We start from the raw sequence: 26,248 nt of genomic DNA on the forward strand, positions 1-26,248 counted from the left end.
GTCTCCTTCATGTATGTGTGTTTGTTTATGGATTGTTGAATTTTCAATTAATTTATTTAGAGTTTATTGCAGAAAAATCCCTTCCAATTATTACCTAAGTTGCATCAAACCTCTCTCAACTTTTATTTTAGTGGGAAACTCCCGGAACTATCTCTATTCTTACAAATTACCCCCTTCCGTCAATAAACGGTTTAAAAACTAACGGTTATTTAGTCATTGACTCATTGATGTCAATCAAAATGTCAAATTTGCCCCTTTTACATAGACAAAAAAACTCCCTTGACATTATTCGTTGCTCTCTCTCTCTCTCTCTCTCTCGCTGTGGAGTTGGTGGAAGATCTGGGGATTTTAGTGACGCATACTGCTTGAATTTCTGGTCAATGTCAGTCATTTTTCTACATGTGAGGAGCCCATTTGCAAACCCTAGGTGGGCTTTCAAGCTAGTAAGTGTGATGAGCTAATTTGTTTTCTAATTTATATGAATCAATTTTCTATTGTGGTTTGATTGTTAAATTCACGTCTCATTTTTAAATATGCGCATCTTATGGTTGATGAAATGTCCCAATGAGTGAAATGACCTATTTTGTATATAAGGCGTTCTGGTTGTTTTAGATACTCTGCCAATTGGACTTTAAGTTAGTGAAATGAACTATCTGTATGTGATTTTTCCGGGAAAAGCAACAGCTAGTGAATGTGATTGTTCCCTTTTTCCCTCGGGAAATCTATGTAGAATTTTCTGCACAATTTTATGAGGATTCAAACGGGAAATTTTGTGTCACCAAGACATGTAAAATAATCAGAACCCCTTCTGCTTTTGGATTTAGATGAACAAAAATATTCATACCAAGCCAAGACAGCAGATAATTAGACTACTGTTAACGGTGCAGTAATGGTGTTTGACCAATTGCAACTTGTACATAGTTCAGGAGTATTTACAACTCTTATCGGATAATCTGCAACTTGGAAATAGTTGGAGGTAATTTTCCGCAATTAACCCATTTATTTATAAAAAAATATTTCTCTCTCCCCACCTCATTTTTGGATGTTAATATTTACTATGCTGTGACATTTGTTTTGTCACTGGGAGATCCCATTCCTTTCCTCAATATATATATATATATATATATATATATATATATTTTGATTAAGTTTATTGTTTAAAGATGTACTCAAATATATCAACGATTCAGGATGTACTCAATTATATAAGGTAATTAAAGACTTTACAAATGTGACAATTTTTTTTTTTTTGTTGTAAATTTTCTAATTTTGTATAATTTTTTACAAGATATGCAGTGAATTATTTCTTGTCAACAGTGAATCCACCCTAGGTTATGCTGATTATTAGAATTTGGTAACTCTTGTTGCTGAATTATGTTAAAGGAAAAATGATCTAGTTCAATCTTCTATGGAATTTCAACCGACCCCAAGTAGTTGGGAAAAAAGTTTGGTGGTTGTTTTAGTTTACTGAAACATAATTCTTAATTATTAGAATTTTTGAAACCTTTTTCATATTTTTTTATAATAAAAATAAAAAAACCCTTAAACCTTTCATAGGAGACCTTCCAAGAAGAATCTTCTTAAATTAAATTACAGGAGATATTCCATCAACTCCCCTATGCTAACCCAAATTTATCTGATATCCTTTTTATTATTAATGAGGTATTGACAAATGTTTAAAATCACATTTGTAAATTTTTAGAAATCTTGGAATAACAATGCAACACCACGCATTGCTTTCTGATAACAAGTTCACTCTTAAATTTTCTTTACACTGCCCTTCCATTTTCCCCAATAACCCAACAGTCTAATAAAGAACTCTACAAAATTTTACCTCTTCCCGAAAATAGTTGAAAACTATTATTCAGAATTTTTGGATGGATGTTCACTATATAAAAAATGGAGATAAAGAAAATGCAGCAAGTACAAAATACTATTAAACTTCATCTTAATTCATAGGATTTTTTTGCCAGCCATTCCAATATTTTCTGAAAAGGAGATTTTAATTTTCTCAAGCCTAACCAAGGTGTCTTTGATGTTGATCCTTTCCTCAGGTTTATCATTTGAACAATCCAGGGCCAAACCCAAGATATATGATACACATTCTTCCTTAACAGAGAAGTGTTCATCATCTGTTCCTATCAAATTGGTGTCCACAACTTCAATTATTGAACCATCTAATGCTTCCTTCACCCAATGCTTCAAGCTCATCTCTCCGGAAAACACTTCATCTGTCGGCCTCTTCCTTGTGAATATTTCCATCAACATGACACCATAACTATAGACATCGCATCTTTTCGATACTCTTCCTTCCATTCCATACTCTATGCACCAAATCAACATTAATTAGAAAATCAACAATTAAAATAAATTCTAAAAAGGAAAAGGACAATACAAGTGCAAAAAATAAAAAGGGAAGCCTCAAAATTAATTGATATAATGAGCATGGACCATCACCTAGTGCCATATAACCAATTGTTGCCAAGGTAGTGGTTTGTGCCATAAGATCCCCTTCACCAAAGAGTTTGGCAATACCAAAATCAGAAACATGTGCAATCATCTCTTCATCAAGCAAGACATTGTTGGGCTTCAAATCACTGTGAATAATGGGTGTTGCATGACCATGATGTAGATATTCCAAGGCTGATGCAACATCTATCATTATGTTTAACCTTTGTAGGATGTCCAAACAATAGTTGTGCGAATACAACCACTTCTCAAGGCTTCCATTAGGCATGTACTCTAGTACCAAGGCTCTAAAATCCATGTTATAAGTGCAACTGCTGATGATTCTTGTCAGATTTCGATGGCGAGTATTGCATATCACTTCACATGCATTCGACATCAAAACTCTTGAATGCTCTTTCTAATTGCAAATTGAAAACCTTTACGGCAATATTCATCCCATCTAAAAGTGATCCTTTATATACTAAACCAAAACTTCCAATGCCAAGAAGGTTGGCTTCACTGAATCCATCTGTTGCTTGTAATAGCTCTTGGTAAGAAATTCTTCTCCATGTTAGAGGCCATAACTCTGCATTTGTTGATAATTTGACCATTTGTTTTCGACGTATCAACACAATTATAAGAGACACCACAAGAGTTATCAATGCAATAGGAGGTAAAATATATTTCAACAACGGTACAATTTTTGACCTCGATCTTTGGTTCTTGTTGGTTTTGCAAAGCGGGACTTGCAGTTGGGCTAGGCCACAAAGTGCATCATTGTGTATAAATGATTGAGCTGTAAAGTTCACAAAATGTCCTCCAGTAGGAATTTCTCCTTGGAGTTTATTGAAAAATACATTCAAATATTGGAGATACCCGAGCGTCTCTAAGGACTTGGGAATCTCTCCGAAAAAATTGTTGTTGGATAGATCTAAGAATTCCAAGCTTATCAAGTTGCCTAGTGATTGAGGAATATGTCCTTGCAGTTCATTATGCGCCAAGGAGAGATTAACTAATGATTAAGCGCTTCCAATTGTGCTAGGGACATCACCTAATAACTGTTTCCATGACAAGTCTAATAGAGTTATCACCTTCAAATTCCCGGTATCTAATGGTAGATTACCTCTTAGAGAGTTTGCGGACAAATTTAGACCCACTAGATCATTAAGGCTCCACAAGTTTAAAGGTATCATGGGAGTCAAGTGGTTGGAGTCTAAGTAGAGTCTTCTTAGAGTCTTGAGTTCTCCCAAGCATGTTGGTATCGGTCCATAAAGCTTATTGTTACTTGCATACAAGTCTCCCAAGTTGGTTAAATGGCAGAAATCATCAGGGATAGATCCTTGTAGACTATTGTATTCAAGATACAAATGATCAAGATTCTGTAACCCTCCGATTGTTGTTGGGATAGGTCCGCTTAACTCGTTGCTATCCAAGCTTATGACTTCCATGCTGCTCAAATTGCCAATTCCACTGGGGATACTGCCCTTGATTTTGCATCGAAATGCTTGAAAAATTTGTAGAGAAGTGGACAAGTTCCCTAGTGAATTTGGAAGTATGCCATTAAATTGATTTACTGCTATGCTCACTACTTCCAAATGTCTGCAATTGGTCAAAGCAGTGAAAAATCTTAATTCTGGAGTAGAAGATTCAACTGTCAAGTTATTTTCACCAAGGTAGAGCCGTTGTAGGAGTGTTAAACTACCAAGCATATTTGGTATAGAGCCAGTGAAGGAGTTGCCTGACATATCTAGCATAGTAAGCTTAGAACAATTGGATATAGTGCTTGGGATTATTCCGCCGAATTTATTCCATCCTAGATAAAGCTTTTCAAGATTGGGAAGCCAAAGCCCCATCGTTGAAGGAAGATGTCCTGAGAATTGGTTGTCGTTCAAATCAAAGATTTTCATTGTTGTCACATTGAAGATTTTGGACAGAATGAGGCCAGTTAGGTTGCTTAGATGGATACTAAATCTTTCAAGATCAAGGTTACCAATCTCATTAGGTTATGTACCTGTAGCAATGTGAACACTTGCATTACTCAATCAAGAATAATTATGTAAATGAGATACATTTACTAAAACCAAATTTATAAAGGCAGTGAAATGTGGAAGGTACATGTGAACTTTAGACTATTCCCGTTGTTCTTTTTTATTTATTTTTCCTTCCAACAAGACATTCATAGACCAAAATAGAGGCAGTATGAAAGAGGGTTACCTGTAAAACTGTTACCACTCAAATATAGATCTTTGAGCAAAGTAGGGTTTCCAATTTTCTTAGATATGCTGCCTGTGAATTTATTATACGACAATTGTAATACTCGGAGCCCTCTGCATTCCCACAAGTTGGACGGAATTTAAACAGTGAGCTGATTTTCAGAAAGATACAGCTCTTCAAGAATAGGGAAATCATTATTGATGGTTACTGGGAGGTTTCCTGACAGGCTGTTGTTTGTGAAATCAACACGTCTCAAAGAAGAATTGTTGAAGACTGAAGATGGAATGGACCCTGTTATAGAGCCACTTTGGAAGCTTAATATTTCAAGATGTGGAAGATTACCTATCTCGGATGGAATTACACCTGCAAAATTGTCAGAAGCAAAACATAAATTCCTCCCTTGTTATAACTAGTTGGCTTGTAATGAATAAAAAAAGTGATGAGTGCCGTTAGGTGATGAAACCGACTAGATATATGTGAATCTGAGTTCCAATGTAAACTTTCTACTTTAAATGTCAAGATATCCGAATCTGTCTAGGTAAAACACACACACACACAAATATAAAATAAAATTAAAAAGAAAAGAAAAGAAAAAGCACTCAAGAAATCTACTTGGCTAGAAATTTTTTATAATATGATTGAAAAGTTAGAGAAGAGAAACAGATAGACAAGTTTATCAATTTTCATCCTCACATGACCTAGTCTGCAAACTTTTAATTACCTCAATGTCACACTGGAAGCCATTTTGCAATTGCCTAATAATTGTAAATCATAATTATCATTATTAGGGGTGTGCAAGTGAAGTGATTTGGATTAGGTAATACACAAATTTATAAAATTAAAGTGATATCATCTAGCCAAATAACAAATGCTTATCAAAGTCATAAAATTACAAAAACGGTCACTTTACCTTGGAATTCATTGGAAATCCAAGCACATTTTATCAAAATTTCTCTCTCGACTTAAACCTGATATTAAAATCATACCTTTCAAGCTGTTTTTCCCAAGATACAACTCCTTGAGCATAGTCAGATTTCCAATTTCTCTCGGTATGCTGCCATTGAATTCATTGAACGACAATGATAGAACTTGAAGTTTCCTGCATCTGTATAAATTGGATGGAATTTGGCCGTTAAGCTGATTCAGAGAAAGAGAGAGTATTCAAGTTCAGGAAGATGGCTACACATGTCTACCGGCAGGCTTCCAGATAGGCTATTATTTGTAAGAGCAATTATTTCCAAAGAAGAAATGTTGAATATGTTAGATGGTACGAAACCTGTGAGCTTGTTAAAACCCAGGTTTAATACTTTCAATCTAGAGAGTTTGCAAATCTTATTGGGTATATAGTCATTGAAATTATTGTGACTGATGTCTAGTGATGTGAGAAAGGACAAATTTCCAAGATGTGGAGTGATGGTGCCTTTGAGTCCCATATCATCAAGATTCAAGGCTGTGACCCTTTGGTAGGTGAGACCACAAGACACACCAATCCAATTGCAAACTGAGAAAGTGGTGGACCAATTACTTGTCAACTCATCATCAGGGTCAGAAGTGATGTGGGCATTGAAGGCAAGAAGAGCATATTGATCTGTAGTCAAGTTTGTGTTGGAACTTGCCAAGCAAACCATAGGACACTGTATCAAGAATGCAATGGAATAAAGGATGCAAACCTTTACCATGAGTTTGAGCTGTAAATCAATTGACCTCGCTTTTGGGTTGAATGACTCATAGTTCTTTGTGATTATGAAGATGCATAATTGATTATCCATAATCACAGTCAATTAATGAAGTTCTTAATTTCTTCTTGTGTTATTAACACCAACTTAATTGCGAAGAGTTGTTTGTTTGTCACTCTCACCAGTTAGGCCACCCAATATTAAAAATATTATTAATGATTATTAACACTTGCCTATAAACAACTACGGAGTACTTAAAAGAACATAAAAAGGTTAGTATATATTTAATACGTTAAGGCCCACTAATACTTAATTAAATTCTGAATGAACATTGTAGGTGTTATATTTTATTTCGCAAGTCTCATCAGTCTTTTAAATATATTCACACTTAACTTTCATAAAATAAAATAAAAGTCAATAATTGTTACTTATATTAGTATTTTAACAACAACAATAATAATAAAAGTTGTTTTAAAATGTTGCCTTAGAGCTTACCTTATATTGAGCCAGCACTGATTCTGAAATCTTTGGCTTTCCCTGCTGTTGGTTTGTTTTTTCTGTTGGCCTTTTCCCCCCTTGGCCTTATGGGTAGACTTGCATAAGTCTTTTACCAAACCAAAAAGAAAAAAAAAGACTTCCACAAGTCTCCCAGTCAATCCAGGCCCCACTTGCCATTGAAGTGTTTTGGAAATTAGAATATCAATAAGTTTTTCATTACCTTTTGCTCCTAGTGAGACTTGAATTCTCCATCTTTTACTTGGAAAGATCAGGAGGTACCACTAGGCCGCACAATCCTTAAATTAGTTTCACATTACCTAGGACATGACAATATAAACATTTTTGGTTCTTCTATACAATTTGTTGAAAAAGGTAAAAAAATATGTGTGTATAAATATATATATATATATATAATTAGAAAACAAAATTGTGAAAGTTTTACTTGTGAGACAATTTTCATTATAGATTGTGTTTTGAGTTGAAAATTTTTGTCTCACTTCACATCGTCTTTACAACAGTCTAGCTCTTACATGAGACAGAGAAAAGCCATTATGTGTGAGGTTGGAAAAAAATTCACACTTTGTGATAACTGATTTTATTACGGGTGCAAACTTAATTCTTTTATATTATCTTCGTGTATACGTCGACGGGTGCTCTTAAGTCCACAATAATATAAGTTTCTTTTAATCCCATAAATAATCCAGTACACATATACTCATAGTTTACCTGCATGATTATACCTCAATATATACATTCTATAGAATTAATCTAGTGTAAAATAAATAAAAAACAAAACCTACTATATAAATATTAAATTCTATAATTTAACATCATTTATTTATTTATTTTTTTTTTTATATAAAAAAGTTTAGAATGTTTTGGAATTTTATTTATTTTTCTAATGTGTCTTGACAAGGAAAAAAAGAAGAAGATATTGACAAAAGTAAAGAATTCAATTAGGTACAACAACATTACTGGCCATCTTGGCATACAAACTTACAAAAGAAATGGAACATTTGTGGGGCAGAGCAAACTGCCCCAAGAAGTGGGCTACCAAGTTGCATTCTCTCTTGTATAATGCATCTGCTGCTACATTAACATACATACATACAGGAAGCATATTCAAGGAAATCCTTCATATAAAATGCTTGATTTTATGTTTTTATTTTCGCTTTTACAGAACATATAAAGTTCAATATCAACTGGATTTCTCTTTGTTTTCAGGTAATTTTATGTTTTTATTTTCACTTCTACAGAACATATAAAGTTCAAGATCAACTGGATTTCTCTCTTTGTTTTCAGGTAAAACCATTGATATCTCTCTCTGTCTTTACAGAACACCATCGATCTCTCATTGTTTCACTCTCTCTTTCACGCGAAGCTCGCTCATGATTGACTGAATCACTATTTTATTTATGAACTTTACAAATTAATATAAAATGTATAGAATTAAACATCACAGTCTCATAATTGATCTTCAAGGTAGGATCATCACTTTTATTTTATACTAGTTGTAGTATAGATACATGCATATACCGATATACAAATATACATGTCACAAAAAACAGGTCTAAAACAAAACAGGTTTATACATATACACACTTTAATTTTTCCTCTCTTTTTTTTTTTAATTTTTAATTTTTTTGTTTCAAGTTTTCACCATTCCTTTAAATTTTGTGTTAATAGTGACAATTTTCACACACAGGATCGACAAAATTTATTCAAATTCCTACCATGAACAATTTAGGTAAGACTCATAACATGTTCGATATAATGTCTGAATGGTCTGGATGGTAAAACATGTATGAGTTATTTTTTTGGATGGTTTGAATGCCTCATCTTTCAATTTAAGCAATATTGCAGCTTATGCACCATAATTTTTACTTGATTTACAATTATGATTGTGACAATTCTCTTGTAGTGACACAATTTAGGTAAGGCTCATTACATTTTTAATCATACAAGTCTCTGAATTCTAGGTGATTCAAGCAGAAGATAAACATGGCAAGATTAAGCCATGAATTCTAGGTGATTCAGTTTAAGGCAACTTCAAAATCTCACATGGCTCTGCTAATTCTTTACCTTTTTTGTTCTTTTATTTATTTACTTTCCCTCTTTTTCTGGCTTTTAAGTTTATATGAAGAATTTGAATATAGAAGGATGTAAATTTTAACAATTATTATTTTTTTAAGTCTCAAGATATATATGTATATATATTTATGTTTAACTCCATAAAAGCTTGAACCCTTTGTAGCAGTGTCAAGGTTTTTTAGATTTAAGTTTGAGTTAACCATTTTCTATCAGAAGAGTTAATTGGGCGTTGAAGTGGCAGAAAGTGGACCGGACCATCTTCAGGCTGGTCCACTCAGCCCAGAAGATTATTGGGCTGCCGACCCACTTTTTAGAAAGACCAACCAGGCCCAATCTCCTCAGCATCGCGGGACGAACTCCCATTCACTATGGCCCAAAGATGAGGTCCACGGAAGACTCGCCCAAGATTGAGAATTTTGGGAGAGGAATTAGGGCAAGTGTACACTTCTATAATTAGAAGGGGAGAGAGAATGTAAGAAAAGATTGATTGAAGTGTAATAAATTACTTTCCAAATAGAGAGAGCAGTTTTTTGCACCTTTATCTGGCGCCGTCTGTGGGAAGTCGACGAGTGATTTTCCAATAGTTTTTCGATCCAATTGATGACACAGCTACGTTCCGGGACAATAATCTGCGAAGAGGGCATGCAGCATCAAGAGTTTGGCCGGAACAATCGACAGGAGGATCTCTGGCAGTTGATCCAAACCCTCCGTAAGGAGAACGCAGAGGTCGTAGAGATTTTGCGTAGAGAGAACGCAGAGCTCTGATCGCAATTGGAGCGTGGGTTGGAGCCTCATCTTACACCACCGCCGGTGAATCAAGCGGAAGTGAACGAGTTCAACCCTCAGAACGATCGCGTTGGGTCCATCCACTATGACCGCGTTGAGTCCGTCCACCATGCCCCCGTTAAAGGGAGTTTGATGGCAGACCAACAGACCAACCGGTCGATCAGGAGAGCACTAGAAAAATGATTGCTCAGAGGTCAGGCACACACCGGACGTTCGAAGAAATATCAAAGACAGATATCCGAACACAGGTTCAGCGAGAGGTGGACGTATGGCTTAAGGATCTGAAGGCACCAACACCAGCAGACATGGCCACCAAGGCTTTCACTGATATGGTCGATTCACCTTTCACTAAGGAAGTGTTAAAGGCACCCAAGCCGAGGAAGTTGGTTATCCCACCATTTGTGTCGTTCGATGGCTCAACAGACCCAATGGATCACGTTTACCATGTCCAGCTGAATATGGCCTTGCACAATGATGATGATGCCCAAATGTGCCGAGTATTTCCAACAAATTTAATCAGACAAGCTCTTAAGTGGTTCAAACACTTGCTGAGGGGGTCCATCGGAGGTTTTCACCTATTATGTGAGGTGTTCATGACGCAGTATTTCGGCAATTAGCAGATCCAAAAGAGTGTATCCAGCCTATTCACTATAAGGCAGCACAAGGGGGAGAGGTTGCAGGCTTTCCTCAACAAATTTAACCTCGAGTTGAGCATGGTCGAAGGATGTGATCAGCGAGCGGCAGTTGAAGCTTGCTGGCTCTCATTCCCGGCACTCTATTCTATCGTGCGTTAGCGCACAAGACGCCTAAGAATATGGGTGATGTGGGGCAAAAAGCACATGGCTACATACAAATGGAAGAGGAGGAGGCCATGCGGGTGCATCAGGCCACTATGGTCACCGTTGAGAGCTGTTCGCGTGATAAGATCAAAGGGTAGAAGTTACCGAGCCAAGCGCCACCACAAGCCCATGGAGGCCACCAAAGTGCCAGACGGAAGACAAAGCCGTCACACCACTTAGATCCTCTTTAGCTAAGCTTTATCAAGACAACAAGACCAAGTTCACACCACCACAGCCTATAAGACAACTGATCGAGTAGAGAGACCAATCCAAGCACTTTGCCTTTCATTGTGATTTTGGACATCAGACCAACGAGTGCAGGAATCTCAGAAGGCAGGCGGAGATGATGATAGCTAAAGGAGAATTCTCCAACTATGTGTTGCCTAAGGGACAATTCAATTCCACTCAGACTCCAAAACTGAACCCACAAGGCAGAGTGCATGACAAGACGAATCCTCAAGAGGTCCAGCCATTAAGAGTTATCAACACAATCCATGGGCGTCCTGAGGGAGATGAGGAAACTGAAGAACTACTTCAAACATGCCTAAGGTAGGCACAAAAGCTGAGAAGAATGAACCACGTCAGCACCGTAAGGCGAGTGGATTTGGACACCCAGATCAAGTTTGATGGATCCGATCTGCATAGAGTACAGACTCTACATGAGGATCCCCTCGTTATTAGCCTCATGGCAGCAAGCTGTCTAGTGAAGCAAGTCTTAATCGACCCAGGGAGCAGTGCAAACATAATCACCAAGTCTGCATTTGAGCAATTACACATCGACCCAATGCAGGTTAAACCTACTAGAAACTCGTTGATGGGGTTTGATGGGAAGAGAGTGGAACCAATCGGGGTAATAGAGTTACTTGTTTGTGCAGCCCGGAGGAATCTGAAAGAGAAGTTCGGCATAGTGGATGTCCATCCCACGTCTATGTTACATGAACTCGGATACGGGTGTGTATCCATTAGTCGGACGTATCAAATCTCCAAACAGAAGGACACACGGACACGGCTAAATATTCATTTTATTAATTATTTTCTAGAGCAAAGTAATATTTTTATCGATATAATGTTCAATATAGGCATTTAACTCATTTTAAAGTAATAATATAATGTAATTGAATGACTGGCTATGCTTTTTAAGTACATGTCCAACCAAAAGTGTCGGACATATATCCCATACCTATGTCCGAGGGATATGTGTCCGACATGAGTACTTCACTACTTTTGAAGAGTCCATGTAACAAAGCCCCATGTACAACCTTCTGATGGGAAGGGGATGGATCCACCGCATGCAAGGAGTACCATCTACCCTGCACCAAGTAATGCGATGCCTTAGCCCAGACGAAAGTAATGTGTTTGGCATCCGAGGAGACAAAGTGGCAGTAAAGGAATGTTATGCGGTAACTATCAGGTCTAAGCACAAGGAGAAGGGCATAGCCCAAACCCAAGGTGACAAATAGCAATTACTATCCCCTTCGTCCGATCACGATCAATGGAGTGAGGAGGTGGAGGAACAATTAGATGAGGTTCAAATCGACCCAGCCCACCTAGATAGAGTGGTCAGGATTGGTTCCCTGCAGTCCAAGGAAGAGAAGGCTAAGCTAACAAACTTACTCAATGCCAACTCAGACGTGTTCGCCTGGAGCCATTTAGATATGCCTGGAGTGCATTCCGAGGTTGCATGTCACAGCCTTAGTGTTGACCCAAGTTTTCGCTTAGTTCGCCAGAAGCAAAGGAGATTTGCCCCAGAAAGAAATCGAATCATAACCGAGGAGGTTGACCGCCTGCTGGAGGCAGGGTTCAAAAGAGAATTGCACTACCCACGTTAGTTGTCCAACGTGGTGGTAATTCAGAAAAAGAATGGAAAATGGAGAGTGTGCATTAACTTCACCAATCTGAACAAGGCTTGTCCCAAAGATAGGTACCCCTTCCCAAAGATAGACTAAATGGTAGATGCCACTACTGGTTTCGAACGGCTAACGTTTTTGGATGCATATTCCGGATACAACCAGATCCCAATGGACACAGAGGATGAAGAGAAAACCTCATTCATCACAGAACGAGGAACGTACTGCTACAGAGTCATGCCATTCGGATTGAAAAATACTGGGGCAACTTACTAACGTCTCATTAATAAAATATTTAAGAGCCAAATGGGCTGAATATTGGAGTCCTATATCGATGACATGGTAGTAAAGAGCAAGTTGAAGCGAGATCACATTCGTGACTTACAAGATGTGTTCGAAACTCTGAGGAGGCATAATATGAGACTGAATCCTTCAAAATGTTCATTTGGGGTTTCTTCAGGCCAATTTTTAGGCCATATAGTCAACAACAGAGGCATTGAGGCCAGCCCAATCCAAGCTACAACGCTATTACAGAATGAAGAGCCAAGGTCTCTCAAAGATGTACAAGTCCTGACAGGAAGAATTGCTACTCTGAGTAGATTCATATCGTGTCTCTCAGATAGGTGCAAGCCTTTCTTTAACGCTATTAGAGCCAAAGGGAAACAGACTTGCGAGGCAGAGCAACAAGAGGCCTTAGCCAACTTGAAAGAGTATATGCAGAAACCGCCGATCCTCTCTGCCCCCGTACAGGGCTAGACATTGTACCTGTATCTCGCCATGTCTAACGTGGCAACCAGCGCAACATTGATAAGGGAAGAGAACGGGAAGCAAAAACCAATGTTCTACACAAGTAAGACAATGGGGGATGCCGAATGGAGGTACCGAAGAATGGAAAAGACTGTTCTCGCTTTAGTTAATTCGAAAACAAAGATGCGACACTACTTTGAGTCTCATCCAATAATTGTGCTAACCAGTTATCCCTTAAGGGCAATTTTGCATAAGCCGAGCCTCTCCGGGAGGATCGCCAAGTGGACGATCGAGCTGAACCCTTTCGAGATACATTACAAGCCTCGCACTGCGATTAAAGGACAAGTCGTGGTTAGGGGTCGGCGTAGTAATTAAAACTCTAGACGGAACACTCTCAACCCAAGCGATCAGACTTGAGGTCCCAACCACAAACAATGAGGCGGAGTATGAAGCTCTATTAGTTAACCTCCGGCTGGCAAAGGAGTTGCAAATACAAAACCTACACATATTCATCATCAAACAAACCATAAGAGTAATCGATTAAGAACCATGCCTTGACCATTACTAGATTTATAATTTCAACACACATAAACATGCATTAAACTCATAAAACCTAGTGTAAGCACATGACCATTCATTCTAACATACATAACATATGGATAGAAATAAAAGATCAATTGGAAGAATTAATCCATACAAATCATGTAGAAACTCAAGATTTATATAAATTCATGGTCAAAACATCATTTACAACATAAATCCCCCAAAATAACAAAATATTAGGTTTAGGAGGCAAGCCTAGGGGCTATCTCTAACCCCAAGAGAAGAATCTAGCCACTCATGGTAGTGGTCATGGAATCCTCAAGGGTTTTCTTCAATGTAGGCACCATCTTCTTCCACTAAGTTGGTTGTGAAATAGGTTGTGAAATAGGTAGTGGGAGATAACATCGCCAAGGATGAGCACATAAATGCTTACTGATCTGTAGTAGAAAAAGAGGCACAGGGTTTCGGCCAAATTAAATTTAACCAAATCCCTAGGGGGAGAACTGAAGGGCCGATCAAGTGGTAATGTAGCATCCGGTTCGAGTGATAGTTTGGCTAGAGTAGTCCCAATGGACATCTTGGTTCATCTTTCCATAGTAAAGCTCGAACGAGTTGTTATCCTATATGAGCCAAGCTGGATTGATCCGATCATGACTTACATCAAGACCGATGCATTGCCCGAGAGCAAGAATGAGGTCAGAGTGATCAGGACAAAGGCAGCAAAGTACGCGATCGCCCAAGTGCAACTGTACCGAAGGTCATACTCAGGCCCTTATCTGCGATGCCTGACCACTCTGAAGCCCAAGAGGTTCTCAAAACGATTCACAGTGGTGTGTATGGAAATCATACTGGAGGTCGATTGCTAGCTCACAATGCCCTAGCACAAGGCTACTTCTGGCCACATATATCGAGGGATGCAGAGGAGTTCTCCATGCGACAGGTGTCAAAGGTACGGCCCACTCATCCATCCCCGGAGGACTTACACTTTATGGCAAGTCCATGGCTATTCGCTCAGTGGGGGATGGATGTGGTAGGATCACTACCACCTGCCCGATCACAGAACAAGTATATCCTGTTGGCTATAGACTACTTCACCAAGTGGGTAGAGGCCGAGCCTTACCCCTCTATGACCCACACTCAGGTGAAACGCTTCATTTAGAACAACCTCATCTGCAGATTCGGAGTTCCTCAATCGATTGTGATGGACAATGGGACAAATTTGGACTATCAACATGTCAAAGAACTCCTCGATGAGTGTGGAATCAACCAGAAGTTGGCATCAATGAGCCACCTACAAGGAAATGGCCAGGCCAAGATCACAAATCGAACAATCTTCGATTGTATAAAAAAACGATTAGAAGAAAAAAAAAAAGGAATTGGTTGGATGAGCTCCCAAAGGTACTGTGGGCCTACCGAACCACCCCAAGGAGACCAACTGGAGAAGGCCTATTCACCATGGCTTACGGATCCAAGGTAGTGATCCTAATCGAGCAGGTCATGTCCACGCTCAGGAGCACTGTTTGGAACCCCTTGGGAAACAATCACCTGCTCGAACAGAACCTCGATTTGACAGATGAGAAAAGAGATGAAGTAGTGATTCGATTGGCCTCATACCAACAGATCTTGGTGTGAGGGTACAATCGGAAGGTGAAACATCAAGCCTACGTCCCAGGGGAAATGGTTTTAAAGCGAAAGGTAGGACTAGTGTAAAAAATGCAACCCCACTGGGAGGGCCCCTATCGAATAGCTGAATTCGTTGGGAAAGGAGCCTACAGGCTCGAAACACTGCGAGGGAAGCAGGTGAACAAACCTTGGAATGCCACCTACCTTAAAAGGTACCATCATTAAAGTTGTATCCGGATTACAATCCGTTGTTTATGGTAAGCACTTCATCGAGTGCCTGGGTGTAGCACTCGGAGATGAGTGCTCAATAAAAACCTCTTTCCAAAAGCATAACCGTGATGAATGCATGTACACAAAAATTCCAAGTGAAAGAGGCAAGTGGCATTATTAGCCGATCACCTAACACTTAGGAAATTCAAAGAAAAATTCCAAGTGAGAAAGGCAAGTGGCACTATTAGCCGATCGCCTAACAGTTAGGAAATTCAATGAAAAATTCCAAGTGAGAGAGGCAAGTGGCACTATTAGCCGACCGCCTAACATTTAGGAAACTCAAAGAAGAATTCCAAGTGAGAGAGGCAAATGGCACTATTAGCTGATCGCCTAACACTTGGGAAACTCAAAGAAAAATTCCAAGTGAGAAAGGCAAGTGGCACTGTTAGCCGACTGCCTAACTCTTTGGAATTCAACGAAAAAGTTGTAACTAAGCCAGTGGCAAGTGGCATTTTAGCCGAGCGCCAAGAACTTAACTAAGTCGGTGGCAAGTGGCATTCTAGCCGAGCGCCAAGAACTGAACTATGTCAATAGCAAGTGGAGCTATAAGCCGAGCGCCAAGCACTTGTACAAATTCATACAAATTAGTGGCAAATGGCACTACAAGCTGAACGCCAGATGTTTGTGAAAATTAGTAGATGAAAATTTACAAGTAACATTTGTAAACCGAACGCCAAACACTTATGAATTTCGCAAGTAAAAGGGAAAGCAAAATAGAATCCAAAAGATATTCATATATTTTTGTTAAGGGGTACAGTAAAAGGCATTTTCAGCCTAGGAAGAGTCAGATTCAAAAAGAACAAAAATAAGAAATGACTGGTCCTTAAGTAACCCTCTCGTCCTCCTGGGCTGATTCTGCATCCTCCCGAGCGTCATCTACCACCTCATCCCCTTGGGATGGAGAGTCAATGTGAACAACATCCTCAGGCATCTGAGCTTAACTATCAGATGCATGAGCCGGTGGAGTTTCATTCCCCGGATGTGTGGCAGAGGGAGCAGGAGTTCAGAGCCTGAACGACGGGAACGGGAGGGATGACCCCAGAGATCACTATCTCCTTGCATTCCCTGAAGACCAGTTCGGCCTGATCAGGAGCTGGATCGGTATATTCGCCGAGCAGGTCAATATGAAGATCCCGGTCACAGTCATCTGGGTCAGCATAAGGCCTCCTCTGTCCTTCAAGTAGGGGGAGCAGTCAATGAACCCATCCCTATACCCTTGGGCATATCGAAGGGCTTTAGCCCGAGAAAAATGGTGATGCAAAGCCTTCACCTAACCTTCCACTCTGCTTATAATGCCCAGGAGAGCAGTGCGGTCATCCGAGGCTTTCTTCTCCAAGGCAGTCCGAGCAGTCCACTCGGTCTCCAGAGCGCCTTGAAGATCATCCATCTCTTTCTATAGGGCAGCCAACTGGAGCTCCAGTTGTTTCTACTGGGTGTTAGCTTTCTTCAAGTCAAGGGTCATACTTCTCTGTACCCATTGGAGAGATTATGCACCCTCTTGTCTGCAACCTCGAGATGCCTCTGCATGGTGACCATCCTAAACAGGGTCTGTATGCAAACACAAGAAAGCTACTATATTCAAGGTAAGCTAAATGGAATTAGAGTGCTTAGAAAAGAGAAGAAGAAATAAATACAAGTCAAATGACAAGATAACTCCATGGCAGAAATGGGGAACCGGGAGAACATTTTTTTCCTGGACATCTCCTTTTGAATCCTCACATCCTCTAGAGTCCACATATGCGAGTAATAAGACAGAACAGTCGGACCATACTTGAACATGGTGTCGTTGGGGGTAATCACTAATCCATCCGCTCGAACAAACCAGGGGGCCATGGGATCACTGCCGAGGGGTTGGATGAAGTCCCCACTGCTCTGCCAGTAGCGCCTGAGGTGGACACCTCCTTCTGTGCATTGGGCCCTGACGTTTTAGAACTCCAAATCCTTTGGGCTAAGGGAACTTCATCTAGATCAAAATCAGCACCCCATTGGGGCCTCTTCCCTTTCCCCTTCCCCCAGTTGGATTCCTGAGTGGGTGGAGGGTTTATAGACCTAGAAGCTGGGGCTGGGCAGGAGTAGCATTGGGAGCGCTAGGATTGCCCCTCCTCCTCCTGAACGATGGGATATGTAGTTCATCTATATAGAATCCTTGGAGGGAGATGTTGTGAAGAGCGTTTGAGGTAAGTACTTCGGAAGACGAAGGGATGCTGGTCCACATTTTTTTCTTCCAAAATACGAAGCCTAGCCCTGCAAATGCCGTAACTCAAGTCATCATAAGGGATGCCCAGAGAATGGCAAAGGAAGGAACAATAGCGTGGGGGGCAAATTTCACACTTGCACTCACTCTTATGTTTTTTATGTTTAACATATACGGGGACATAACACTCGCCAAAAGTGGTTGGGATGGGGAAGTTTCTAGATGCTGGAGCTTGCCAGGCCCCTCTAACCCCTATAAGGCCCTTCTTCTAACCCTTCTCAGAGTCAGGTTTGTCCGTACAGATCGACCGTTTGGCTAGAGGGAAGAGATGATAGTACATGTCCTCCTTCCTAATTTTACAGATCCTATAACAAAGGAGAAGGTCCAGAAGATTAAGCTTTAGGTTTCTGTCGTGGTTCATGACCAGAAGGACTGACAAGATCCTAAAGAAGATAAGATTTACTTGAAGGGGGCAGAGGTTTAATTTATTAAAGACAAGGGAGAAGAAAGGATGCGGGGGGAATCTAATTAAATTTAGATGAAGAGGAGAAAAGAGGATCTCCCCTTGGAGGAGACCCTCACCAATCCTCACGTTCAAATTCATTCCTAGGACAACGTCTGATGAGAACGTCGTTGGGGATCTCGTATTTTGCACAAATGGACTCTAAGTCATGCACCATGACAACGACAGAAGGAACACTCGAATGTAAAAAGAAGAAGAAAAGGAAAGAATTTTCTAAGAAACAAGAAGAGATCGGAACTAACCTTAGGAAATGGAGTCAACAGAGTCACTGCAGAAAGTTGAAGATGAGTAACTTTAAAGAAAGGTTCGCCGGAGATAATTTCCTCGCTGACGGAGAAGAATGGGGGAACGGAGTGCTTGGATATAAGATGGAGAGGATAGAAGAGAGGCTTGGAGGCACAAACCATTGATTTTATAGAAGACCGTCACGTTGACCGAAGTGTCACGGGGCAATGATAAAGCTTTAGTTTTCAAAATTTAGACCTCCGTGCAAGCCGTCCGCCTCCCCACATCATTACTTCGAGCCGTCACATCAATCATGACATCCCTTCGTTAATCTCGCTCTCATAAATGAGAGAGATTAAAGGGCAGGTGAAGGGGCAGAAAGTACACCGGACCATCTTCGGGCCGGTCCACTCAGCCCAGAAGCTAACCCACTTTTCAGAAAGACCAACTAGGCCCAATCTCCTCAGCATCGCGGGATGGACTCCCATTCACTACGGCCCAAAGATGAGGTCCACCGAAGACTGGCCCAAGATTGAGAATTTTGGGAGAGGAATTAGGGCACGTGTACACTTATATAAATAGAAGGAGAGAGAGAATGTAAGAAAAGATTGATTGAAGTGTATTAAATTACTTTCCAAATAGAGAGAGCAGTTTCTTGCAACTTTAGGCGTAGTTCGTGATAGTTACCAAGGTATATACAAGTAATTTCTGGACAGAAAGGCTTAAATATCATTACTCTTCTGGAAATCATGAGCATGGGACTTGTAATTTTTTTCTTTCTTTCTTGTAAAATAATGATCACTAGATTTTGCGGGCATATTGATTTATTTCGTTAGGAGAATTGGAGTTGCCAACAGTACTTTTAAAACTGTCTAAAGATTATAGATTAAATTAAATTCTGGAAGTTGAGTTATTGGGATATATTTTTTTCATTTTGGAAGTAGCTAATGAAAGAGAATTGACCCGGAAATGAGTTTAAATTAAGAATGCAAATTTTGACAACAAAAATTTGTTTCCAAGTGGATATAAATTATTAGAGAGACAAATATGAGAAGTACAAATTACTACTAAAAATTATACATGTCAATTTTGATTGCTTCCATCTTTCAAGCCGCTACCAATATTTGCTACAAAAGAGGTATTGATTTTCTTGAATCTAGCCAAAGCATCAATCATATTGATCCTTCCTTCAGCTGAATCATTTGAACAATCCATGGCCAAACCAAAGATAGACGATACACATTCCACCTTAACAAAGATATTTTCGTCATCTCTTCCAATCAGATTGGTGTCAATAATTTCAATTATGGAACCCAACGCTTTGTTCACCCAACACTTCAAGCTTAGCTCTCCGGCAAACATTTCATCACTTGGCTTCTTCCTTGTAAACGTTTCCATCAACAAGACACCATAACTATAGGCATCGCATCTTGTTGATACTCTTCCTTCAATTCCATATTCTACGCACCACATCAACATTAATTAGAAAATCAACAATGAAACTAGATTGACTTTACCTTATTGGAAAAAAATTGGACAAAAAATAAGAATAAATAAATATTAGATTCTAAACAAGAAAAAGGACAATGCAAGTTCATAAAATAAATAGGAAAAGTTGAAAAATGAATTAAGATGGAACATAGAACATCACCAGGTGCCATATACCCGATGGTTGCCAAAGTCATGGTTTGAACCATAAGATCCCATCACCTAAGAGTTTTGCAATCCCAAAATCAGCAACATGTGTAATCATGTCTTCATCAAGAAGGACATTACTTGGTTTTAAATCACAGTGAATAATAGGTGTTGTATGACCATGATGTAAATGTTTCAATGCTGATGCAGCATCTATCATTATGTTTAACCGTTATAGGATGTCCAAACAATAGTTGTGAGAATACAACCAATTCTCGAGGCTCCCATTAGGCATGTACTCTAGTACCAATGCTTTGAAATCCATGGTGCAGCAACTGCTCATGATTTTAATTAGATTGTGATGCCGAAAGTTGCGCAACACTTCGCACTCGACATCAAAACTCTTAAAAGCTCCTTCTAACTGCAAATTGAAAACCTTTACTGCAATATTCATCCCATCAGAAAGCATTCCTTTATATACCGAACCATAACTTCCCTTGCAACTAGGTTGGTTTCACTTAATGCTTCTGTTGCTCGTAAAAGTTCTTGATACGAAAACTTTCTCCATGCCAGAGGTGACAAATTTGCCTTCATCTGCAATTTGATCTTTTGTTATCGATATCCTATCAACAAAACTATGAGGGCCGTAACAAGAATTGATAATGCAATAGAGGGTAAAATATATTTCAGCAGGGATACAATTTTTGGTATCAGTCACCCGTTTTTGTTGGTTTTGCACAGGGAAACTTGCAGTCGGGGTTCACACAAAGTGCATCATTATGCATAAACGACCGAGCTGTAAAGTTTGCGAAATGTCCTCCACTAGGAATTTCTCCTTGCAGTCTATTGAAAGACACATTCAAATATTGGAGATACCTGAGTTCTTCTAAGGACTTCGGAATTTTTCCGGACAAATTGTTATGGGATAGATCCAATAATTCCAAGCTTATGAGGTTGCCAGGAATGGGTCCTTGCATTTCATTGTCGGACAATGAAAGAGAAACTAATGACTGAGCTCCTCCGATGGTGCTTGGGATGATTCCTAATAACTGATTCCTTAACAAATCAATTAGTGTTATGACCTTCAAGTTTCCGATATATAAAGGTAGGTCGCTAGTTAGAATGTTTGAGGATAGGTTGAGACCCAATAGGTCTTCAAGGCTCCACAAGTTTGACGGTACCATGGAAGTCAATCTGTTGGAATCAAGGTAGAGCCATCTTAGAGATTTAAGGTCACCCAAGCATGTTGGAATCTGTCCATCTAGCTTATTATCACTTATAGAAAAATCTCCCAATTTTCTTAACCGACAGAGTTCATCTGGGATGTGTCCTTCCAATCTATTATTTTGAAGATGCAAACGTACGAGATTTTGTAATCTATCTATTGTTTTTGGAATAGGTCCACTCAAATGGTTCCTTCCTAAGCGCAAGATTACCAAGTTGCTCAAATTGCCAATTCCACTAGGAATTTTGCCCTTAATTTTGCAACCAAATGCGTTAAACACTTGTAGTCTAGTAGACAAATTCCCAAATGAAGAAATTGGAAGAATGCCGTTAAGTGGATTTAATTATATGTGCAATACCTCCAATTGTCTGCAATTTGTTAAAGAAGAGAAAATTCTCAACTCCGGAGTAGAAGATTCCCTGGTCAAACTATTTGTATGAAGTAAGAGCTTCCGCAAGAGTCTTAAACTACCAAGCGTATTGGGTATAGATCTAGTGAAAGAGTTCATGCTCATGCTAATGATAGTTAACTTAGAAGCATTAGAGATAGAGCTCGGGATTGTTCCACTGAGTTTATTCATGATTAGATAAAGCTCTTCAAGATTCGGAAGCCAAAACCCCATGTCAGAAGGAAGATTTCCTGTAAAATGATTAGATCCTAGGTTAAGGATTATCATTGTTGACACATTGAACATTTTGAACGGAATGGTTCCAATTAAGCTATTTCCAAAGACATTAAGTCTCTCAAGACTGAGGTTACCAATCTCATCTGGTAAAGTACCTGTCATTCACAACATAACACCCTGGCATTATTCATCAAGCTTTATGAGTTTTACAAATTATTCATTAAGCTATAAGGGTTGAAAAGGTATTCATTCATGAGTTATCCACAATTCCCACACATGGTGTGACTATTGTTGTGTAGAACAATTATCGTTGATTGAATTGGTTATTTGGACCTAAGAGACTGTAATATAGAGTATGACAAAACAAGAAAAAGTTATATGATCGTTCATTGTTAGTTAATATAAATAATTAGTAATAGTATAAATTTAGGTAGAATTTTATACAAGAGATCAATTGAATATGATTGAATTGGGAAGAAGTACAAACCACAAATATTGGAAAAAATCAAATTTGTATAACTACTTTTATATATTTATTGTTAACATTTTATTATACTTGTATCAACCTATTCTCAAATATGATGTTTACGAGTCACTATATTTAAATTCCTAACTTTATTTAATTTTCTTGCATTATTTTTATTGCTTTGTGTGTTGGTTTAGTTTAAATCCGGTAAAATTAAAATAATCTAATTACAAATCAATCAAAAGAGAAAGCTAAACCTATTCACCTCCTCTAGTTTTCTCATCTAAGATCAAACTTTTCACACCACTTTTGCAAACCAAGCAACTCACAGTTTTGATACTTACAAGTAAATATAGAACACATTTTATATATAACAAGAAAATATATATCAAAACTAGCTTCTAAGTTAGATGGGAACTTAAAATTATACCTTCCAAGTTGTTTTCATCAAGATATAATTCCTTGAGGATAATCAAGTTGCCAATTTCTCAAGGTATGCAGCCATTATGGCTATTGATTGACAATGATAAACCTTGGAGCTCCCTGCATTTGTATAAATTAGATGGAATTTGCCCATTAAGCTGATTCCGAGAAAGATAAAGTCCACCAAGTTTAGGGAGGTGGTTGCACATATGTACAGGCAAACTTCCAGACAGGCTATTGTTTGAGAAATTAATTATTCTCAAAGAAGAAATGTTGAAGATTGAAGATGGGATGAATCTTGTTAGAGAGCTATCGATTAAGTTTATTACTTCCAAACTTCGAAGATTACCTATCTCTGATGGAATAACACATGCGAAGTTGTCAGAAGCAACACATATATAAATTTTTCCTTATTATACAAGTATGCTTGTAACGAATATATAATTATGTAATAACAATAATTAGTAACACAAGAGCTAAGAAGCATAGACACTTCTCCTAGGGGTGTTATGGCGGTATCGGACACATATACACAGCTAAAAGTGTGTTGAAATTTAAATAGTTTTTGAGGTTGGATACAGCTGGGACACACAATGGACAAGGCAATGACATGTTTTGGACACTTTCAAAACACGATGGGATGATTTTGTAATTATTTTTTTTAAAAGATGAAAATAAGTGCAACTTAAAATATATTATGGTTTAGTTACAAAATAATATAAAATTCACTAAAATAACAAGGATCTAGCTCTAAGCTCCAAATTTATAATGATTTCATTAATGATTATATGGATAAAATGAGTAAAAACAATTATTATTATTATTATTATTATTATTATTATTATTATTATTAGTATATTCAATAATATATATATATATATATATATATATATATATATATTTCTTTTGACGTATCAATGCCGTATCTATGGCTTATTTTTTAAAGATTTGTCATATAGTCATGTTCGTACTGTATTGTACCCATGTCCATGTTAGTATCCGTGTTTCCAAGCACAAGAGTACCGGGCGGGTTATGATGATCATATGAATACCTTGTTTTGATGCTCAAGTATATTTGGAACATCCGACATATATAAGTAAATAATAAGACAACATCCTCACATATGCGCTCATTGAAAATAAAAACGAAAAAGACTTATAAAGCATATTAGCTAGTGTTATGAATTATATGGTTGAACAATTAGCTAGTATGGGAGAATAGCTCCTACACAAGTTTATCAATTTTCACTTCTGCTTAAGGAATTTCTTCTCCACAAAAAGGTATATATAGAAACTACTAACTCGTGAGTTAGATGTGAACTTAAAAGCATACCTTTCAAGTTGTTTTTACCAAGATATAACTCCTTGAGCATAGTTAGGTTGCCAATTTCTCTAGGTATGCTGCCATTAAAGCCATTCAACGACAATGATAAAATTTGGAGCTCCCTGCATTTGCATAAATTGATGGAATTTGCCCGTTAAGCTGATTCGAAGAAAGATAAAGTTCTCCAAGTTTAGGAAGGTGGCTGCACATGTCAATTATTCTCAAAGAAGAAATGTTGAAGATTGAAGATGGTATGGACCCTGTTAGAGAGCTATTGATTAAGTTCATTTCTTCCAGACGTTGAAGATTACCTATTTCTGATGGAATTACACCTGCAAATTCGTCAAAAGCAACACATATATAATTTTCTCTCTTATTATATCAGTGCTTGTAATGAATACATAATAACATGGTATGATGTATGAGTTGGATGTGAGGTTAAAATCATACCTTTCAAGTTGTTTATACCAAGATATAACCCCTTGAGCATAGTCAAGTTGCCAATTTCTCTTGGTATGCTGCCACTGAGGTTGTTGAATGATAATGATAGATATTGGAGCTCCCTGCATTTATATAAATTGGAGGGAAGCTGGCCATGAAGGTTATTCAGAGAAAGATAAAGTCCTTCAAGTTAAGGAAGATGGCTGCATGTATCTATTGGCAAACTTCCAGAGATGCTATTGTTTGTGAAATCAATGGACTTCAAAGAAGAGACGTTGAAGATCGAAGATGGGATGGACCCATTGCACTTGTTAAAACTCAAGTGCAGCATTTCTAGTTTAGAGAGATGACCAATCTCTTTTGGAATGTTTCCATGCAAAGAATTGTTTCTTATATCCAATAATTAAAGCTTGGAGATGTTACCTAGTGATTTTGGGATAGTACCTGTGAAACTTTTTTTATTCGGATGCAACTGTTGTAGTTGTGGTAAGATCCCAAACCATGATGGCACCTCTCCACTAAAGTAGTTGTTGTATTGCAGACGGATTTCTTTCGATCGATGCAAACGAGCCAACTCTTGAGGTACATAGCCATCGAAATTGTTGTGACTGATGTCGAGTGACGCGAGGAATGAGAGATTTCCAAGATGTGGAGCGATGGTGCCTTGGAGACCCATACGTGAGAGATTCAAGGCCGTGACTCTCTGGTGCCTAAGACCACATGAGACACCAACCCAACTGCAAACTGAGCTAGTGGTGGACCAATTACTAGCCAATACATCTTCAGGGTTGTGAGTGATATGGTCTTTGAACACACGAAGAGCAAATTGATCGGTGGTCAAGTTTGTGATGGAGCTAGACAAGCAAACGATGAAAAAGCTTACTAGCAATGAGATGGAAAAAAGGAAGCAACTGGTATTGTCCATGGCATTCATATGTGTAAATTACTATTAATGGACTTGTATTTAGATGGATTAGTTTAGCGGGACTTATATAAGATAGGGAAATCAAGCATTGTATGGAATCACGAAACAACGTTGGAAACTTAACTAATCTTCTGAAGACTAGAATGGCATGCATTTCACTAGTACATACTCGGTTACACACTCACTTTCTTGTACACACTGTTTCTCCTAAACGAAGAGATTAGTTTTCATACTACTTTTTGCACCGCCGATATTATTTGCCGATATATAATTTAAATCTAAACTTTTCATATTTGAAAAGAAGAAATATTAATAATTTCTAGTTCTGCTTTATGCTAGTAAAAATTTCCCATTTAGTGAAAAAAACAATACAAGTTTCCCGGGACACAAATCAGGAATTTTCATTGGTTGAACAATTTTTTTTTTTTTTTTTTTGTGATATATATATATATATATATATATATATATATATATATATATTTAAAAATAATAATAAATATATGCTTTTGCATGACTATGTGAAAGAGGTTATAGTTGCCACTGACGAGTCAAGTCAAAAAGAAGAGATTACTATCTTCCTTGTAATTTACTTTCAGCAACTTTTTATGTGTCTCCACCTGTCGAAGAATATAGTACATACCTTCAGCAACTATGTGATTG

General features: G+C 38.3%; 1 long non-coding RNA gene across 5 annotated transcripts; it reads left to right on the plus strand.

Annotated features, from left to right (window-relative positions):
* The first annotated feature begins 289 nt into the window (after positions 1 to 289).
* On the plus strand, positions 290 to 26,013 carry LOC132274591 (uncharacterized). Of its 5 annotated transcripts, XR_009470480.1 has the most exons (5): positions 290 to 443; positions 8,061 to 8,138; positions 8,542 to 8,583; positions 8,816 to 8,864; positions 25,205 to 26,013. It is a non-coding gene; the product is annotated as an uncharacterized LOC132274591 (long non-coding RNA). The 5 variants fall into 5 exon arrangements; XR_009470476.1 differs by lacking the exon at positions 25,205 to 26,013 and having other exon boundaries at positions 8,816 to 9,034; XR_009470477.1 differs by lacking the exon at positions 25,205 to 26,013 and having other exon boundaries at positions 8,093 to 8,138; positions 8,816 to 9,034.
* The last annotated feature ends 235 nt before the right edge of the window (positions 26,014 to 26,248 follow it).

The sequence above is a fragment of the Cornus florida genome, unplaced genomic scaffold (genome assembly GCF_030987335.1).
Source record: "Cornus florida cultivar Cherokee Brave unplaced genomic scaffold, ASM3098733v1 CherokeeBrave_3.0.0_Hap2_Chr09, whole genome shotgun sequence".
Classification (NCBI taxonomy): domain Eukaryota; kingdom Viridiplantae; phylum Streptophyta; class Magnoliopsida; order Cornales; family Cornaceae; genus Cornus; species Cornus florida.